We start from the raw sequence: 20,435 nt of genomic DNA, 5'->3' as shown, positions 1-20,435 counted from the left end.
TTTATAATAAAGTGTTGAATATCTCATGGAATTTATTACATGCTATACTGAACATAAACAACAAAATGGTTGTATGGGTACAGAATAATTGTTAAGTGTACCACTCTTAACCATCCGAGTGCATAGCTGACTGGGGGCTACAAAACACTGCCACTGCCCAGCATTTTGAAAGAATAGCATACTGCAAATCACTAGCCCAGGAAAAGATCAAAAATCAAAATTCGAAGTATGGTTTCTACTAAATGCATACTGCTTTTGCATCACTGTGAGGTCAAAAAAATCTTAAGGCAAATCATCATCAGTCAGGGACCATCTATGTTACAAACCCACAGTAATCAAATAGTATGGTCTTGGCATAAATGTAAATACATAGACTGAGACCCCAGGAAGAAATAGAGAGCCTAGCATGCACATATGGTCATTTATGACAAAACTGCCAAAAAACTATAATCGTGAAAGGACAGTCTTTAATAAATTGTTGGGAAAACTGGATAGCCACATGCAAATGAATGAAAGTGGACCCCTATCTTTTACCATATACAAAAATCCACTCAAAATTAAGTAAAGACTTGAACATCAGACCTGAAAACATAAAAGTGTTACAGGGAAACACAGGGGGGTAAGTTCATTGACAATGGTCTTGGCCACAAATTTTTTTAGCTTAATCCAAAAACAAAGACAACAAAAGCAAAAATAAATAAGTAGGCCTCCATCAAACTAAAAAACTTTTGCACAGGAAAAGAAATTATCAACAAAATGTAAAGGCAACCTAAGGAATGAGAGTAAATACTTACAAACATTCTAGCTGATAAAGGGTAAGTATACACAATATATAAGGAACTCATACTATTCGAAAGCACACACAACAAAAACAAACAACCCAATTACAAATGAGGCAAAAAGGCAGCCCTTCCTGCCCAGTCCCCATGTTTTAATAAAAACTTTTGCATCATGGAAAACCCAAAAGATGCCATCAAAAAACTGCTAAAACTGATTCATGAATTCAGCAAAGTTGCAGTATATAAAAAAACAATGCACAGAAATCGGTTGCATTCCTATACACCAACAATGAAACAACAGAAAGAGAAATCAAGGAATCGATCCCATTTACAATTGCACCAAAAACCATAAAATACCTAGGAATAAATCTAACCAAAAAGGTGAAAAATCTATACACTGAAAACTATAGACAGCTTATGAAAGAAATTGAAGACACAAAAAATGAAAAAATATTCCATGCTCCTGGATAGGAAGAACAAATATTGTTAAAATGTCGATATGACCCAAAGCAATCTACGTATTCAATGCAATCCCTATCAAAATAACACCACCATTCCTCACAGAGCTAGAACAAACAATCCTAAAATTTGTATGGAACCAGAAAAGACCCCAAAGAGCCAAAGCAATCTTGAAAAAGAAAACCAAAGCAGAAGGCATCACAATCCCGGACTTCAAACTATACTACAAAGCTGTAATCATCAAGACAGTATCGTACTGGCACAAGAACAGACACTCAGATCAATGGAACAGAATAGAGAACCCAGAAACGGACCCACAAAGGTATGGCCAACTGAACTTTGACAAAGCAGGAAAGAATATCCAATACAATAAAGACAGTCTCTTCAGCAAGTGGTGCTGGGAGAACTGGACAGTGACCTGCAGAAGAATGAACCTGGACCACTTTCTTACACCATACACAAAAATAAACTCAAAATGGATGAAAGACCATAATGTAAGACAGGAAGCCATCGAAATCCTCAAGGAGAAAGCAGGCAAAAACGTCTTTGATCTTGGCTGCAGCAACTTCTTACTCAACACGTCTCCAGAGGCAAGGGAAACAAAAGCAAAAATAACTATTGGGACCTCAAAATAAAAAACTTCTGCACAGCGAAGGAAACAATCAGCAAAACTAAAAGGCAACTGATGGAATGGGAGAAGACATTTGCAAATGACATATCAGATAAAGGGTTAGTATCCAAAATCTATAAAGAACTTATCCAACTCAACACCCAAAAAAATATATAATCCAGTGAAGAAAGGGGCAAAAGACATGAATAGACACTTCTCCAAAGAAGATATCCAGATGGCCAACCGACACATGAAAAAATGCTCAACATCACTCATCATCAGGGAAATACAAATCAAAACCACAATGAGATACCACCTCATACCTGTCAGAATGGCTAACATTAACAACGGAGGCAACAACAGATGTTGGTGAGGATGGGGAGAAAAAGGATCTCTTTTTCATTCTTTTTGGCAATGCAAGCTGGTGCAGCCACTCTGGAAAACAGTATGGAGGTTCCTCAAGAAACTAAAAATAGAACTACCCTACAACTCAGCAACTGCACTACTAGGCATTTATCCAAGGGATACAAGTGTGCTGTTTTGAAAGGACACACACACACCAGTGTTTATAGCAGCACTATCAACAATAGCCAAAGGATGGAAAGAACCCAAATGTCCATAGATAGATGAATGGATATATACAATATTCGAATATACAATATTCGGCAATCAAAAAGAATGAAATCTTGCCATTTGCAACTACACGGATGGAACTGGAGGGTATTATGCGAAGTGAAATCAGTCAGTCAGAGAAAGACAAATATCACATGACTTCACTCATATGAAGGCTTTAAGACACAGAACAGATGAACACAAGGGAAGGGAAGCAAAAATAATATAGAAACAGGGAGGGGGGCAAAACATAAGAGACTCTTAAATATAGACAACAAACAGAGGGTTATTGGAGGGGTTGTGGGAGGGGGGATGGGCTAAATGGGTCAGGGGAATTAAGGAATTTACTCCTGAAATCATTGTTGCACTATATGCTAACTTGGATGTAAATTTAAAACATAAAAAATATAATTATGAAAATAAACAAATAAAAATTTTTGCACCAAACAGAGAGAGAATAAAAGATGTTCTGGGAAGATGGCAGGGTAGAAGGACTCTAAGCTCACTTCATCCCACAGATACAACTAGATAACACCCATATCAGTGTAAATAACCCAGAAAATAACCCACGACTGGCAGAACAGAGTCTCCATCTTCACAGCTAAGTGTAGAAAAAAGGCAACATTGAAGAGGGTAGGAAGGGCAGAGATGCAGTCCACAGCTAAGAGGACGTGTGGGACTGTGTGTAGAAGGGAGGGATGGCAGCCCACAAGAGGGGAGAGGAGAGGACCCTGAGCAGGGAGCCATTGCACCTCAGGCATGGGGGACCCATACTGGGAAGACAAATCTCCATAACATTTGGCTTTGAAAACCAGAGGGGCATAATTCCATGAGTTCTTACAATCAGAGGGGTTTAACATCTGGAAGAACAAAATGAGTTGGCTTGGCTCTGGGATAGCAAAGAGGACAAGGGGAAACTGAGTCCCTGCCCTTAGAGACACAGCACAAGAAACAGCCAGGTGATACAGACTAACAGTAGCAGTTTGAAAAAAAATGCCTGGGGAGATTTGTTTACTAATCTCAGAGTATGTGCTGGAGGGGTAGGGATCATTGGAAGATTTCTCTGGGAACAATATATCTGGCAGGTACCATTCCCCTCCCCCACCCTGCAGCCTAGACCCTAGGACAGCTATAGGGACCAGCACAGTGCCACCACTAGCTACCTAACTTTCTAACTGCATACCTGCCTCTGAATTCTCCCACGGAACTGCCCCCTCCAATACACCTTTGGTCAGGTCCATCCAAAGTGGTGCCACAGCCTGGCAGTGTGCAAACAGCCCTGGCAGGGTCCAAGACCACTCAAAAGTGACTCCTGTTCCAGGGAGGGGAAAGGTAACTACACACACCAGTCAGACTGTGGCTCCAGAAGTAGGCTGGGGGCAGGCATCTTGCCTGACAGCAAGGCCCGACCATCATCAAAAGCTTCTCAGGGAACAAGACAGGAAAAGCACCTGCAGTTCAGTCCTACTGCATCTCTGGCAAAAGCCTAGTCTGACACAACTCAAGTCCAAGGCAGCCCCAGACAGGCCCAATAACAACACAGGGATCTAAGTCTGTCCACAACAGGCAAAGGGAGCCATTGCAAATGATTGGACGGAAGGAAACATTGGCTCAGTGACAACAGCAGAGTGCACATGCGCATATGCGCACAGACACACAGACACACACACACACACACACACACACAGATACCCCTGAAGCACCGGATTCTGCTAAACAGGGGACGCTGCACTTCAGGGCAGTATAGGACCTCTTCTTCATAAGGCTACTACTTCCAAGAGCAGAAGATGGAGCTTCCTAATACAGAGAAACAGACACAAGGAATCAGACAAAATGAGAAAACAGAGGAATATGTCCCAAATGAAAGAGCAGGACAAAATCACAAGAGAGCTAAGTGAAACAGATAACATACCTGACAGAGAATTTAAAGTAATAGTCATAAAGATACTCACTGGGCTTCAAAAAAAGAGTGGAGGACCTCAATGGAACCCTTAACAAAGAGATACAAAACATAACAAAGAACCAATCAGAGACGAAGAGTCAGTAACTAAAACTTAAAAATACACAAAGGGAATAAATAGTAGATTAGAGAAAACAGAAGAACAGATCAGCAACCTAGAGGATAGAGTAATGGACAGCGATCAAGCTGAACAGAAGAGAGGAAAAAGCAATGAAAATTAAAATACACTTAGGGAACTTAGCAACACTGTCAAGTATAATAACATTTTCATTACAAGATATCAGAAAGAAAAGAGGGAAAAAAGAGGCCAGAGAATTTATTTGAAGAAATGATAGCCGAAAACTTCCTGAATTTGAAAAAAACAAATCCAGATCCAGAAGGCACAGAGAGTCCACAACAAAATCAACCCAAGGAGGTCCACACCAAGACACACAGTAATTAAAATGGCAAAAAAAAGTAGTGACATAGAATTTTTAAAGCAAGAGAAAATAAAACCGTTGCATACAAGTAAGATCCCATAATGTTATCAACTATTTTCAACAGAAACTCCACAGGCTGAAGGAAGTAGCATGCATGACATATTCAAAGTGCCAAAGGGAAAAATCTTCAGTCAAGAATACTGTATCCAGCAAGGCTATCATCCAGAATAGAGGGAATGATAAAAAGAGTTTCCCAGAAAAACAAAAGTTAAAGGAATTCATGACCACTAAACCAGCCCTATGAGAAATGTTAAAGGAGACTCTCAGTGGGAAGACCATGAGCAGAACTAAGAAAATTAGAAAACACAATAGTAAAATTAAGTGTATCTATAAAAACCAGTTAAGGGACTCACGAAAGGATGTAAAATAAGACACCATGTACCTAAAATGTGAGGGGGAAAGGAGTAAAGAATGGGTTCAAACTTAAGTGACCATCAACTTAATATAGACTGCTATATAAAGAATATGTTATATAGAAATCTAATAGTAACACAAATAGGAAACCAGAAGTAGATACTACTAAAGCAAAAACTGAAGCAAAAGGAACCCAAGGAGGTCACTAAAAAAAGCCAGCAAACTCTGAGACAAGAGATCAAGAAAGGAACAGAAAAGAACTATAAAAACAACCATAAAACAAGTAACAAAATGGCAATAAGTACATACCTATCAATAATTACTTTGAATGTAATACATTAAACACTCCAATCAAAAGACATAGGATGACAAAATGATTTAAAAAGACCCATTTATATATTGCCTACAAGAGACTCATTTCAGACTAAAGACACACGTAGATTGAAAGTGAAGGGATAGAGAAGGATTTATCATCCAAATGGAAGTGACCGGTTAGCAGGACTTACATCAGAAAAAAAAGATTTTAAAAAAAGATTGTACTAAGACAAGACACAAAGAAGGACACTATATAATCAAAAAGAGAACAATTCATGAAGACAGTATAACAACCGTAAATATTTACCACCCAGTGTGGAAGCACCCAAATACATAAAGCAGTTAGTAACAAACATAAAGGAAATAATTGATCATAATACAATAACGGTAGGGGACTTTTAACACTGCACTTACAACAATGGACAGATCATCCAAACATAAAATCAACAAAGAAACAGTGGCTTTGAATGACACACTGAACCAGGTGGATTTAACAGATATATTCAGAACATTCCCTCCCAAAACAGCAGAACACTTTCCAAGTGCACTTAGAATATTCTCCAGAAGAGATCACATATTAGGCCACAGAGAAGTCTCAACAAATTTAAAAAAAAAAAAAAAAAAAAAAAAAAAAAGATGAAGTCATTCCATGCATCTTTTCTGACCACAGCACTACGAAACCAGAATCAAACACAAGAAAAACACTGGAAGAATACAAAGTCATGGAGGTTAAATAGCATACTACTAAACAATGGGTCAACCAGGAAATCAAAGAAGTAAAAAAATACATGGAGACAATTAAAATGAAAACACAACAGTCCAATATCTTTGAGATACAGCAAAAGCTGTTCTATGATACAAGTCTATAATAATATACGCCTACCTCAGAAAGCAAGAAAAGTCTTAAATAAACAACAACCTAAAGGAGCTAAAAAAAAAAAAAAGAAAAAAAGAACAAATAAAACCCAAAGTCAGCAGAAGGAAGGAAATAAAAATTACAGCAGAAATAAAAGAAGTAGAAACTAAAACAAAGAAACCAGGGTTACTTCTTCAAAAATATCAACAAAATTCACAAACCTTTAGCCAGACTCATCAAAAAATTTTTAAAAATTAAAAAAAAGAAGAGAAGATGCAAATAAAATCAGAAAGAAAAGAGATTTAAACACCAATACCACAGAAATATGAGGATTTAGGAACACCAGGGTGGCTCAGTCAGTTGAGCAACTGACACTTGGTTTTGGCTCAGGTCACAGTCTCATGGTTGGTGAGTTCGAGCACCGCATTGGGCTCCACACTATGATAGTGTGGAACCTGCTTGGGATTTCTCTCTCCCCCCCCTCCCCCCCAACTCTGTTTCTCCCCCCCCCCCGTCTCCCCCCTCTCTCTCCTCCCCTCTCTCCCTCCCCCCTCTCTCCCCCCCCATCTCTCTTCCCCCTCTCTCCCCGCTACTGTCCCCCCTCTCTGTCTCCCCCCTCTCTCCCTCTCTCTCCCTCTCTCCCCCCTCTCTCCCTCTCTCTCCCCTCTATCCCCCTTCTTTGTCTCCCCCCTCCCCTCTCTCTCCCCCCGTCTCTCTTCCCCTTCTCCCCCCTCTGTCCCCCCTCTCTGTCTCCCCCCTCTCTCCCTCTCTCCCCCCTCTCTGTCTCCCCCCTCTCTCCCTCTCTCCCGCTCTCTCCCTCTCTCCCCCTTCTGTCTCCCCCCTCTCTCCTTCTCTACCCCCTGTCCCCCTTCTCTGTCTCCCCCCTCTCCCCCCCATCTCTCCCTCTCTCCCCCCTCTGTCCCCCTTCTCTGTCTCCCCCCTCTCTCCTTCTCTCCCCCCGTCCCCCTTCTCTGTCTCCCCCCTCTCTCCCCCCTCTGTCCCCCTTCTCTATCTCCCCCCTCTCCCCCCTCTCTCCCCCATCTCTATCTCCCCCCTCTCCCCCCTCTCTCCCCCATCTCTCCCTCTCTCCCCCCCTCTGTCCCCCTTCTGTCTCCCCCCTCTCTCCTTCTCTCCCCCCCGTCCCCCTTCTCTGTCTCCCCCCTCTCTCCCTCTCTCCCCCCTCTGTCCCCCTTCTCTATCTCCCCCCTCTCTCCCTCTCTCCCCCCCCTCTCTCCCTCTCTCCCCCTCTCTCTCTCCCCCCTCTCCCTCTATCCCTCCACCTCTCCCCCTCTATCTCTCCCCCTCTCTCTCTCCCCCCTCTCCCTCTATCCCTCCACCTCTCCCCCTCTATCTCTCCCCCTCTCTCTTCTCTCCCTCCCCTCTCTCCCTCCCCTCTCTCCTCCCCTTCTCTCCCTCCCCTTCTCTCCCTCCCCTCTCTCCTCCCCTTCTCTCCCTCCCCTTCTCTCCCTCTCTCTCCCCTTCTCTCCCTCTCTCTCCCCTTCTCTCCCTCTCTCTCCCCTTCTCTCCCTCTCTCTCCCTCCCCTTCTCTCCCTCCCCTTCTCTCCCTCCCCTTCTCCCCCTCTCTCCCCTTCTCTCCCTCCCCGTCTCCCCCTCTCTCTCCCCTTCTCTCCCTCCCCGTCTCCCCCTCTCTCTCCCCTTCTCTCCCTCCCCGTCTCCCCCTCTCTCTCCCCTTCTCTCCCTCCCCGTCTCCCCCTCTCTCTCCCCTTCTCTCCCTCCCCGTCTCCCCCTCTCTCTCCCCTTCTCTCCCTCCCCGTCTCCCCCTCTCTCTCCCCTTCTCTCCCTCCCCTTCTCTCCCTCTCTCTCCCCTTCTCTCCCTCTCTCTCTCCCCTTCTCTCCCTCTCTCTCCCCTTCTCTCCCTCCCCTTCTCTCCCTCCCCGTCTCCCCCTCTCTCCCCCTTCTCTCTCCCTCCCCGTCTCCCCCCTCTCTCTCCCCTTCTCTCCCTCCCCGTCTCCCCCCTCTCTCTCCCCTTCTCTCCCTCCCCGTCTCCCCCTCTCTCTCCCCTTCTCTCCCTCCCCGTCTCCCCCTCTCTCTCCCCTTCTCTCTCCCTCCCCGTCTCCCCCCTCTCTCTCCCCTTCTCTCCCTCCCCGTCTCCCCCCTCTCTCTCTCCCCTTCTCTCCCTCCCCGTCTCCCCCTCTCTCTCCCCTTCTCTCCCTCCCCGTCTCCCCCTCTCTCTCCCCTTCTCTCCCTCCCCGTCTCCCCCTCTCTCTCCCCTTCTCTCCCTCCCCGTCTCCCCCTCTCTCTCCCCTTCTCTCCCTCCCCGTCTCCCCCTCTCTCTCCCCTTCTCTCCCCCTCTCTCCCTCCCCGTCTCCCCCTCTCTCTCCCCTTCTCTCCCCCTCTCTCTCTCCCTCCCCGTCTCCCCCTCTCCCTCCCCTTCTCTCTCCCTCCCCTTCTCTCTCCCTCCCCTTCTCTCTCCCTCCCCTTCTCTCTCCCTCCCCCTCTCTGCCTCCCCCTCTCTGCCTCTCTCCCCTTCTCTCCCTCCCCTTCTCTCCCCCTCTCTCCCCCTCTCTCCCCCTCTCTCCCCCCCTCTCTCCCCCTCTCTCCCTCCCCGTCTCCCCTCTCTCTCCCCTTCTCTCCCCTCTCTCCCTCTCTCTCTCCCCTTCTCTCCCTCCCCGTCTCCCCCTCTCTCTCCCCTTCTCTCCCTCCCCGTCTCCCCCTCTCTCTCCCCTTCTCTCCCTCCCCGTCTCCCCCTCTCTCTCCCCTTCTCTCCCTCCCCGTCTCCCCCTCTCTCTCCCCTTCTCTCCCCCCTCTCTCCCTCCCCGTCTCCCCCTCTCTCTCCCCCTCTCTCCCTCCCCGTCTCCCCCTCTCTCTCCCCTTCTCTCCCCCTCTCTCTCTCTCCCTCCCCGTCTCCCCCTCTCCCTCCCCTTCTCTCTCCCTCCCCTTCTCTCTCCCTCCCCTTCTCTCTCCCTCCCCTTCTCTCTCCCTCCCCTTCTCTCTCCCTCCCCCTCTCTGCCTCCCCCTCTCTGCCTCTCTCCCCTTCTCTCCCTCCCCTTCTCTCCCCCTCTCTCCCCCTCTCTCCCCCCTCTCTCCCTCCCCGTCTCCCCTCTCTCTCCCCTTCTCTCCCCTCTCTCCCTCCCCGTCTCCCCTCTCTCTCCCCCTTCTCTCCCCTCTCTCCCCCTCTCTCCCTCCCCGTCTCCCCCTCTCTCTCCCCCTCTCTCTCCCCCTCTCTCCCTCCCCTTCTCTCTCCCCCTCTCTCCCTCCCCTTCTCTCTCCCCTTCTCTCTCCCTCTCTCTCTCCCCTTCTCTCTCCCTCTCTCTCTCCCTCCCCTTCTCTCCCCCTCTCCCTCCCCTTCTCTCCCCTTCTCTCCCTCCCCTTCTCTCCCCCTCTCCCTCCCCTTTTCTCCCCCTCTCCCTCCCCTTTTCTCTCCCCCTCTCTCCCTCCCCTTCTCTCTCCCCCTCTCTCCCTCCCCTTCTCTCTCCCCTTCTCTCTCCCTCTCTCTCTCTCTCCCTCCCCTTCTCTCTCCCCCTCTCTCCCTCCCCTTCTCTCTCCCCCTCTCTCCCTCCCCTCTCTCCCCCCCTTCTCTCTCCTTCTCTCTCTCCCTCCCCTTCTCTCTCCTTCTCTCTCTCCCTCCCCTTCTCTCTCCTTCTCTCTCTCCCTCCCCTTCTCTCTCCCCCTCTCTCTCTCCCTCCCCTTCTCTCTCCCCCTCTCTCCCCCTCTCTCCCTCCCCTTCTCTCTCCCCCTCTCTCCCTCCCTCTCTCCCTCCCCTTCTCTCTCCCCCTCTCTCCCTCCCTCTCTCTCTCCCCTTCTCTCCCCCTCTCCCTCCCCTTTTCTCTCCCCCTCTCTCCCTCCCCTTCTCTCTCCCCCTCTCTCCCTCCCCTTCTCTCTCCCCCTCTCTCCCTCCCCTTCTCTCTCCCCCTCTCTCCCTCCCCTTCTCTCTCCCCCTCTCTCCCTCCCCTTCTCTCTCCCCCTCTCTCCCTCCCTCTCTCCCTCCCCTTCTCTCTCCCCTTCTCTCTCCCTCTCTCTCTCCCCTTCTCTCCCCCTCTCCCTCCCCTTTTCTCTCCCCCTCTCTCCCTCCCCTTCTCTCTCCCCCTCTCTCCCTCCCCTTCTCTCTCCCCCTCTCTCCCTCCCCTTCTCTCTCCCCCTCTCTCCCTCCCCTTCTCTCTCCCCCTCTCTCCCTCCCTTCTCTCTCCCTCTCTCTCTCCCTCCCCTTCTCTCTCCCCCTCTCTCCCTCCCCTTCTCTCTCCCCCTCTCTCCCTCCCCTTCTCTCTCCCCCTCTCTCTCCCTCCCCTTCTCTCTCCCCCTCTCCCTCCCCTTCTCTCTCCCCCTCTCCCTCCCCTTCTCTCTCCCCCTCTCTCCCTCCCCTTCTCTCTCCCTCTCTCTCTCCCTCCCCTTCTCTCTCCCTCTCTCTCTCCCTCCCCTTTTCTCTCCCCCTCTCTCCCTCCCCTTTTCTCTCCCCCCTCTCTCCCTCCCCTTCTCTCTCCCCCTCTCTCCCTCCCCTTCTCTCTCCCCCTCTCTCCCTCCCCTTCTCTCTCCCCCTCTCTCTCCCTCTCTCTCTCCTCTCCCTCCCTCTCTCTCCCTCTCTCTCTCCCTCCCCTTCTCTCTCCCCCTCTCTCTCCCTCCCCTTCTCTCTCCCCCTCTCTCTCCCTCCCCTTCTCTCTCCCCCTCTCTCTCTCCCTCCCCTTCTCTCTCCCCCTCTCTCTCCCTCCCCTTCTCTCTCCCCCTCTCTCTCCCTCCCCTTCTCTCTCCTTCTCTCTCTCCCTCCCCTTCTCTCTCCTTCTCTCTCTCCCTCCCCTTCTCTCTCCTTCTCTCTCTCCCTCCCCTTCTCTCTCCTTCTCTCTCTCCCTCCCCTTCTCTCTCCTTCTCTCTCTCCCTCCCCTTCTCTCTCCCCCTCTCTCCCTCCCCTTCTCTCTCCCTCTCTCTCTCCCTCCCCTTCTCTCTCCCTCTCTCTCTCCCTCCCCTTTTCTCTCCCCCTCTCTCCCTCCCCTTTTCTCTCCCCCTCTCTCCCTCCCCTTCTCTCTCTCCCTCCCCTTCTCTCTCCTTCTCTCTCTCCCTCCCCTTCTCTCTCCTTCTCTCTCTCCCTCCCCTTCTCTCTCCTTCTCTCTCTCCCTCCCCTTCTCTCTCCTTCTCTCTCTCCCTCCCCTTCTCTCTCCTTCTCTCTCTCCCTCCCCTTCTCTCTCCTTCTCTCTCTCCCTCCCCTTCTCTCTCCTTCTCTCTCTCCCTCCCCTTCTCTCTCCCCCTCTCTCCCTCCCCTTCTCTCTCCCCCTCTCTCCCTCCCCTTCTCTCTCCCCCTCTCTCCCTCCCCTTCTCTCTCTCCCTCTCTCCCTCCCCTTCTCTCTCCCTCTCTCCCTCCCCCTCCCCCTCCCTCCCCCTCCCCCTCTCTCCCTCCCCCTCTCTCTCTCCCTCCCCCTCTCTCCCTCCCCCTCTCTCCCTCCCCTTCTCTCCCTCCCCTTCTCTCCCCTTCTCTCTCCCCTTCTCTCTCCCCTTCTCCCTCCCCTTCTCCCTCCCCTTCTCTCTCCCCTTCTCTCTCCCCCTCTCTCCCTCCCCTTCTCTCCCCCTCTCTCTCTCCCTCCCCTTCTCTCTCTCCCCCTCTCTTCCTATCTCTTCCTATCTCTTCCCCTCTCTCTATCTCTCCCCCCTCTATATCTCTCCCCCTCTCCCTGTCCCCCTCTCTATCTCTATCTCTCCCCCTCTCTCTCTGTCTCTCCCTCTCTCTCGGCTCCTCCTGTGTGCTATAAATAAATAAATAAATAAATAAATAAATAAATCTTAAAAAAATATATATGAAGGCTAATATTTTGAAAAATTATATGCCAACAAATTAGACAACCTAGACAAAATGAATACATTCCTAGAAACATATAACCTCCCAAAACTGAATCAGGAAGATTTGAGATTTCTTCTCAAATTATTCCAAGAAATAGAAGAGGAAGGAAAGCTTTCAAATCCATTCTATGACTCCAACATTACCCTATACCAAAACCAGATAAAGACACTGCCAAAAAAAGGGACCTAAAGGCCAATATCTCTGATGAACATAATTGCAAAAATCCTCAGCAAAATTTTAGCAAAATGAATCCAACATTGCACTAAAAAAAAAGAAAAAAAAATTCACCATAATCAAGTGAGATTTATTCCTGGGATGCAAGAGTGGTTCAATATTCACAAAATCAATATGATAAATCACATCAATAAGTGAAAGGATAAAAACAATATGATCATTTTAATAGATGCAGAAAAAGCACTGGACAAGGTACATCCATTCAGGATAAAAACCCTCAACAAAGTAGGTTTAAAGGGAACATACCTCAACATATAAAGGGCACATACAAAAAACGCACAGCTAACATCATATTTCAGTGGAGAAAAGCAGCTTTTCCCTGAGGTCAGGAACAAGATAAGGATGTCCACTCTCACTGCTTTCATTCAACCTAATACTGGAAGTCCTAGCCAGCAATAATTTGTCAATTATATCTCAATAAAGCTAGAAAAAAAAAAATAACAGAGCAAAAGGAAAACACAGCCCCTAAATAAAGGGGGAAGTAGAATTTTGTACCTGACAAAAATGTGGACATAATTAAAACAGCCAGATATAAACTATGCCAGATATAAACTATAAAACATGCCAGATATAAACTATGAATCCTAAGAAGTCATTTGCTGCTTTGACAACTGCAATATTATATAGCTAACTACTATAATGATATTTTAAAGAGTTTCCTGGATTTTATGCAAATGTTCTCCAATACATTTCACTACATTGGTAATCGCAATAAACCCATCTCTGTTTATCATTTAGGGACATGACTTCCATAGTCTGTTCCCAACTCAGATTTCAAACTTGTTTCTGTTCTTCTACTTCATGTATTCCAACACCCAACCAAATTAAAATATACAATTTTCTCCTCCATATATGGACACTTCTCCCATCACACTTATTTTTTTCCCCACCACACTTCTGTATTCAAAACTTTCAATACCTTCAAGGTCTTAATTATATTCAAGTTTCTTCATGAAATTTATATCTACTTTATAAAAAAATAACTTTAAGAGTTTCTCTAGCTTTTGCCTTAAAATTTAAATTACCAGTTATTAGAAGTGGGGCAGTGAAAATGAGGCTCATCTTTTTAATAGCAATCATTACTTTATTCAAGAAAGTAGACTTTTAAAGAAAGCTATTGTAACCATCTCTTTCAATAAAAGGATGAACAATATTAGTTGCCTTTATAGCTACATACTAAAAGAAAATCAGTAGTAGGTCATAACCCTTCATAGAACGCTCTACAGGTTATTAATTCTGGAGAGCGGGAATATGGATATTTGTTACATAATTCTTTGTAAGAAAGAATAAAGTAAAATAGGTGTAAAAAGATTAAGGGAGGGAAAGAAGGTAAGAGATAGAAGGAGGGGAAGGTGGAAAAGGGGGACAGAGAGACACAGAAACACACTAAGAAATAAAAGCATGCTTTTATCCTGAGTATTCTTCCCCTTGCTATTCTTTCTAGTAAGAATATATTTAAAGGAAAAGGCTAAAGAAATACTTCCTTAAAAAAAAAAAACAACAGTAAGGTTGACAAAGAAAGATAAAAAAACAACACTAACACATTTTACATGGGAGGATGTAGGAGATATTGAAACTACATTATGAATTAAATACTATGGGTGTCATATGTCTTGTCAGTATTGAATTGCTTCTGTTTCTTTTGTTTTGCTTTTTAGTTTGCCGCTTAGTTTATTTTTTAGTGGCATGGTGCCATGCAAAGGAAACTTTCCAAATTGTTAAGATCTTATAATATTATCTTAAGTGTGATTAAAAGTGTAAAATGTAAATAAAATAAACAGAGCAATAACTAACCAATGAAAAACAATAGTTTATGGCTTGTGTTACATTGATACTAATTTAATCTAAAACATCATAATCCAACATTGTTAGCTAGCAAACTTATTAAGATTCAGGACAGTAACTAGCCTAGAAAAAGTACTTACATTGGCTTTCCACAAAACTAAAACAGGTCTACCTGATGTGTTAAGAATAGTAATGATATATGTTAGAACATTATGGCTTTTACATAGATTTTTCTCTTATAATACAAGAAAAAGGTTTTTAGAGATGTGTGAGTTATAAAAGGTAAGGTATTGAAAAAAAATTGTCAAATCAATTAAGGCAGAAATCTAATACTCAAAATGCACAGCCTAATTTAAATAAGTTCTTGCAGACTGAATTTTTATAGTATTTTCACAAAGAAAACATTGTTTCACAGTCACAGTCTGTAATGATAAATATGAGCAGCCCTCTCCTGATCACATAGTGGAAGAGATTTTGGAAAGTGAATGATATCTCAACCTAAATGTATATTTCAGGCTATTCCCAATTAAATCATAAAAATTTTATTTTCAATAATTCACTAAAGCTTCTAAAGTTGAAGTTTTTCCATTCTATTTATAGAATAAAGATTTGTTTATTTTGAATAAAGATGTTTTTGAACAAAGTGTCATCAAAATTTAGGATATTTGCTTACAAAAATGTTCAAAACAATGTAGGACACATTAATTTGCAAAGTCATTCTTCAAAATCTCAAGTGATTATGAAATTCAATTAATGAAAGGCAGCAAAAAGAGAAAGCTTATAATGACACGCCAAAGTATTTTTTCAACATTAGTATTGTCTTAGAAACTGTAATTCAGTTATATTAATTGTGCATATATAAAATTGAAATTCTGACAACTGCAGTTTCTGTTCGGTAAAATATCAAGCTTCTTGGGATATGTAAATCACAATCAATCCAAGTATATATTAGTCACACAGATTGTAATATTTAATAAGAATCCTGTTTTACACATGATGCTATAACCCATCAAATGTGTATCACTGCAGATATAATTTTGTCTTCAATGTTTTGCAGTTACACGTGTCAAATTATTTGCCACTATGATACTCTTAAAATAACTACTAAATCTGAAAGTAAATCTGGATGCTTTTTCAGTAGATTTTGTTTATTCTGTTTGTCATGTGCTCAATGATAAAACATAAGAGATGCTAAATGTTGGTAAAATTTTTGTGCCTAAGTCCACCATCAACTTAATTTGAAAACAAAGTATCAGTACATAATTTATTATTAAGCATTAATTTTCCTTTATGTGAGGTCCTTGCTACAAAAAGATTACAAAACCATTACCAAACAATATTAAAAAAAAAAAAAAGTTGACAGAAAGCATCACAGCAACAATATTCCTATTACTCTTAATATGCTCTCTGGCAGGACTGATTAGCCTTGTATTCCTTACAAGTATTTCACTTACACCTAACCTGAAATTTCCCAAGCTTCATATTGACCCCACCCCCAGGTATGGCAGCTATACACATGTCTCAGACTTTAGCATGCAATAGCACAACTAGCTGGTACAAGTGGCCAGCAGGGACAGCAGCATTTAATACTTTCACAACCCCAACCAGTAAATTAATTGTCCCTAGCTGCGCGTGTCCCAGCACATTACCAGCTAGTGCCCTCCACACTATCTTTAAGAGGAGAGGTTAGTTATTTTTCGATCTGGGAAGTATCTTTCCTGGGTTATCAGTGCAGGTCTTTGGATTTAACCACATGTTAAAGTGAGAAATCTCTTCATGGCACACGTGGCTCATGTACTAATTCAGACCATGGCAGAGGTTAAAAAAAATAGGTCATTCCTTGAATCTGTGTGGGCTCATTTTAACAGAAATAGTAATGGTAGTTTCTTTAGTTAAAAAACAAAAACTCCATCAGGGCACCTGGGTGGCTCAATCAATGAAGTGTCTGACTTCTACTCAGGTCATGATCTCATTGTTCGTGGGTTCGAGCCCGTGTCAGCTCTGTGCTGACAGCTCAGAACCTGGAGCCTGCTTCGGATTCTATGTCTCGCTTTCTTTGCCCCTGCCCCACTCGTGCTCTGTCTCTCTCTCAAAAATAAACATTAAAAAGTTAAAAACAAAAACAAAAACTCCAAGACAAATGCTAAACTGCACATGCCACAAGGACCATAATATAAATCATGACTGCACCAGTCAAATGGAAATGTTCACTGTGCATTTAAGTATTATCCCCCATTAACAGATAAGGAAAAGGATGCTCAGAGACTAATTTACTATAAAAATAATTTATTGTAAAGTTAATTAAGGTTAAGCTTCAGGTGCCTTAACATAAAAATGTCCCTTCCAAGCCCTGTATCTAATTTTGCAGTCATGATTTTGCATTATTTTTCCATACAGAAGGTTCCTCACAACTTGGATCTGCCCTTGTATAGAGAGGTTTAGTAACAAACCCAAATTCACACAGCCCCCCCAAAACATACAAGTGAGTTAGGATTGCTGTTGATTTGGAGAATCACAGAATATGGAAAAATAGTATTAATTTTTCCCCCCCATCAGATTCCCAACTGGTATCACTATCTTAGAGTTTTTCTCCCACTGCATTCCAAACTACAAAATACTAATACTACAGTCATAAAAATACCATTTTTATTGTATTACTTCCAAATTTGTATGACTCAGTAGCTAACAGATCAAATTTCAACTTCTCAGTCTGGCTTTCAACCTCACCATCAAGTAGACCCATACGCATTTTTAAATATTTAAATATTATAATTTTATCTCCAACTACTTATGTAATGTTTATTTGCTTCTTTGTTTTCTCCATCTAAACTTGTTTCTGACTGTCAAAGCTTCAGCTAAAACTATCCTATATTGTATCGTTCAGAGTATCTATTTTTTAAATCATATATTTTGGCCCCTTATCTTAAATGTTTTCAAACTTAATGGCATGTCATATCCCCACCCCCAATAAAATATGAATCTCTCAGAAAACAATTAAATTTTGTTACTTTGCATGCCCACCTGGCACAGTGCTTGGTCCACAGCACTTAACAAATATTCTGCACAAATGTTCCAGACCTACATTTATTAATGCAAACCTCTCCCTCACCTAAATTTAAACAGGATTTTATCTATGTTCCTCTTATGACACTGGTTGCATTATTCAATCTAAGTTACAAAAATAAACTTCCCCTAGGGGCACCTGGGTGGCTCAGTTGGTTAAGCCTCTCATTCTTGATTTTGGCTCAGGTCCTGATCTCAGTTGGTGAGATCGAGCCCTGCGTCAGGCTCTGTGCTGACAGTGCAGAGCTTGCTTGGGATGGTCTCTCTGCCCCCCTCTCTCTCTCTGCCCCTTCCCTGCTCACTCTCACTCCCTCTCAAAATAAACATTAAACAAGTTTTATTTTAAAATAAGTAAGCTTCCCCTAATTAAAAATTTTTTCCCTTATACTTCATATATAGTGCTATATAGCCCATCTACAGTCAAGCTCATTCTAAAAGGCATGTTGTGGCCCAAAGACTGGCTACAGCTTTTTATTTTCCCTTCCTCTCCCATCTTCCTAACACCTTCATGTCTAAGGGGCTATGAATTTGGTGAAACAAGTCAGTGATAAACAGGAAAATAGAATTGTTTCCAAACTTAAAAATATCAGTAGTTATACCTGTTCTGTCTCAAATTTACACTTCAACCTGACTACAAAAATACAGGCTCTTAGTATAAATCATACAACATAAGAATTAGAGTTGTAGGTCAATGATTTCCAGACAAGTAAAAAAAAATTTTTTTTTTAAATTGGCAAGACTCACATTGATATTTTAACTCTGTCAAGAAAGGACGTGAGGGCGGGGGGGTGGGGGGAAGGGAGGGGGTTAATTTTAAAATAAAAAAAATAATATAATTTTGGGAAAAAAGAAAGAACAGACCATTAAATTGAAAAACCTGACATTATCACTGATTAGCAAGTTTCAGAAAGTTGATTGGGAATTTCGATCATAGAGGTGTAAATTACTTTCAGCTTAGACCAAATCTCTACCCAAAATGAGATTGTTTGAAATGAAATGTTATGATATCTTGCAAAAATGTCCACAATCCATAACATTAAAGCCAAATAAAACAATTTTAGTAATTGTAAACAATTTTTTTTTTTTTTTTACATTTTACTTATTTTTTTTTTGAGAGAGAGAGAGAGAGAGAGACAGAGCACAAGTCGGGGAGAGGCAGAGGGAGTGGCAGACACAGAATCCAAAGCAGGCTCCAGGCCCTGAGCTGTCAACACAGAGCCCGACATGGGGCTCGAACTCACAAACTGTGAGATCATGTCCTGAGCTAAAGTCGGACGCGCAACTGACTGAGCCACCAAGGCACCCCTAATTTTAATTTTAAAAAGGAAGATAAGAGCCACCTGGGTGGCTCAGTTGGTTAAGTGTCTGACTCCTGATCTCAGCTCAGCTCATGATCTCACAGGTTCATGAGATTGAATACTTCATCAGGCTCTGGGCTGACAGTGAAGGAGCCTGCTTGGGATTCTCTCTCTCTCCTTCCACTCTGTTTCTCACCCTGCTCACTCTCTGTCAAAAATAAATAAACATTCTTTTTAAAAAGGAAAATAAGGGAAGCTTACTTCTTCCATAGCTACCAACTCTTTACCTGTTTTTATTTCACATAAAAAAACATTTTATGTATGACCAATAGAGTCCCTAAACAGAAGAGTAGCAAAAAATCATATGCCAAGTTTGTTTTAGGACAAGAAAAATTGTAGACCTTTGCAATCCTAAGATTCTCCCATGAAATGATTCTGCAATTAAACTTAACAGATATCAGGTTCCTATCATATACAAGAATATTCTGCTTCTATTTTGTGTATGCAATCAGATTGCTACGAGCAAAACATAAACTTGGCTATAGCCTGCTTCTTTAATTCCCTTAACAACATTGTAAAGCTTCTTCCTGTTTTCCTGTGTTAATGCAGACCCACCTGCTGTCTAACGAATAATCCTTTCAGTTTCTCTAATACCTCTGCTCTCAACCCATCTCTTCTAAGCCTTGCTAAAAACTAGGTCTCTAATCTGATTAATTATTTATCTCACCTACTTTTCAACTTTTAAGAACCTGTGCTTCATTGTTTCCCTGTGATGCTTGTTCTGTGCAATATTGCTATCTTTCAAGGCTTAATGTAATTTTGTTTCTCAGTTCCCTAAGTATCCACAGCCCTTTATGTGTGCCACTTTTACAATACTCATGTTCCCACACAGCATAACAGAGTGGTTAAGCACTTTGTTTTCAAATCCTAACTCTACCACAGATTAGCTGGGTGACCTTAGGCAAGTCACTTAACATTTAACAGTGTGTAAGTTTCCCCATCAGTAAACTGGGGGTAGCATTTGTATACACCTCATTAGGATCTTGTTAAGAGTAAATGAGCTAGTTTTGAAAAAGCACTTAGAACAGTGCTTATTTTGGGGCAGCTGGGTGGCTCAGTCAGTTGGGCATCTGGCTCTTGGTTTCAGATAGGGTCATAATATCAAGTTCTTGGGATTGACCCCTGCATCTTCACACTGTAAACTCAGAGCCTGCTTGGGATTCTCTCACCCTCTATCTCTCTTCCCCTCCCTTGCTCACTCACTCTCTCAAAATAAATAAAATGAGCCTTTTTTTTTTTTAAGGTTATTTATTATTAAGTGCTATTTAACTATTCTTTTCAGTATAATAGTCATTTACCAAATTCTATTCTCACCATTCTACCACTGATTATTTTTGTGGCTCAAAATTATATCTTTTTCTTTTCTGAACTCCCCTCCCCCACGTAGGGCTTAACCATGTCCTAAACAGGTAGGCATGTGAAAATCTATTTGTTTAATTAATGTTGAATGCTCTTTGGGAGCAGTTCTAATGGAGCTTTGTAAGTGTTCTCCAATTATTTATCTATAAGTTCTTAACAGTTCTCAAAATTTTCAACCAAAACCAATCCTAATAACAGAGAGTAATAAACAAGTACTTCAAGATGGACTGGGGTATGGATTAAAATGTCTATTCTCTAATAGCTCTAATTAAGCTAGAAGTGGTTACTGAGCACTGTTGTGGATTCTGAGATCCTTCAGGCCTCATGATCATAAACCATGATCAACTCATCTTGTCCACCCTTGTCTACTGTGATAGTAGAAAGTGGAGACACTCATTGTTTCATTACCAATATAGGGTTTGACCTAAGG

The sequence above is a fragment of the Panthera leo genome, chromosome B4, assembly GCF_018350215.1.
Source record: "Panthera leo isolate Ple1 chromosome B4, P.leo_Ple1_pat1.1, whole genome shotgun sequence".
Classification (NCBI taxonomy): domain Eukaryota; kingdom Metazoa; phylum Chordata; class Mammalia; order Carnivora; family Felidae; genus Panthera; species Panthera leo.
This window is presented reverse-complemented; position numbering follows the sequence as displayed.